This window comes from Galeopterus variegatus, unplaced genomic scaffold, assembly GCF_000696425.1.
Source record: "Galeopterus variegatus unplaced genomic scaffold, G_variegatus-3.0.2 Scaffold7985, whole genome shotgun sequence".
NCBI classification, from domain to species: Eukaryota; Metazoa; Chordata; class Mammalia; order Dermoptera; family Cynocephalidae; genus Galeopterus; species Galeopterus variegatus.
Genome location: NW_007734096.1, coordinates 88,870 through 90,085, shown reverse-complemented (window position 1 = coordinate 90,085; position 1,216 = coordinate 88,870).

Here is a 1,216-nt window from a genome sequence, read left to right as displayed (position 1 = left end):
CCGTCTGTCTCCCAACTGTTAGTAAGTTCCATGAGGACATACTTTTCTTTTTTTTTTTTTTCATTTACTACTGTATCTCCAGCACCTAGAACTGAATCTGGCACATAGCAGGTGCTCCAAAATTACTTGTTGATTTAATTAAAGGCTTTTAGAAGGAGTGAGGATGAAAGAAAACATTCATTCATACTTTATAGGCTGTAAAAAAATAAATTAGACTATGTTCATGTATTATTTGTAACTTTTTTAAAAAAATATTTCTCACTTGAAGGACTGTTCTACATTATGCATTTCAACTTGAAGTCCTCACTTTTTAGGGGAAAATCTTGCTAAGAGCCATCTCTGTGGTAGCAAGTCAAGATTATTCACAGGACTCATCTGTTGGTGATGTGCAAGGAGTGTTACACCAAATCAAACTAAGAAAATTCATCGCTTCCCCTTCTTAAAGCAATTTGCGGTAAGGGTATATTAACCGTTGGCTTGGTGTTGTCAGCACCACGCTCAGCCAGTGAGACACAGGCCATGGCCTTGGTGTTACCAGCACCGCAGTCTCCCGAGTGAGCCACGGGCCGGCCCTCCACGTTGTTTTTAACTTGATTTTACCAGCATAAAAAGGCCTGCGTGTGTATGATAGGACTTTAGGTCTCTAAACCAGCCTTGTATAGGACAACAGCCTAGTGAGAACAATCACAACTGCTTTTCATGCAGCAATTTAAACAATGCATTTAACGTGCTTCTAGTCCTCACATATCCCAGTTTTTCAAAGGGAGCAACAGGTTGATGAAAGTTAGGTGACTAACCCAAAGATACTTAGTAAATGGCAGTGGGCTTTTATAACCTAAGTTTGGCTCCAACACCGGTGCTAAATCAAAGGTTCTGAATCGCGGTTCTCACCTGCATGCAGCACCTACATTACTTATGATGTACTGAATTATTTCATACTGTGATATGCATTCAAATTAAGGCCCATCCTTATTCTGAGGCTGCGCCCTTCTTACCCTTTTGGCCTTTTTTTGTAAAGCGATATGAACTAGTGAACGTTTTGTTTCTCCCCTGCGAAATAAAAAGCGGAGAAGAGCTGACTTGCTTTTGAAATATTGTCTGACTCGTGAATTTCAAGTCGGGGCCCAGTGCCCACCACACAGGCGGGTCTGGGGAACCCCGTGAGGGCGGGAGCGTCACAGGTTACGAGGCGGGAGCGCCCACGTCGGCGACGGAC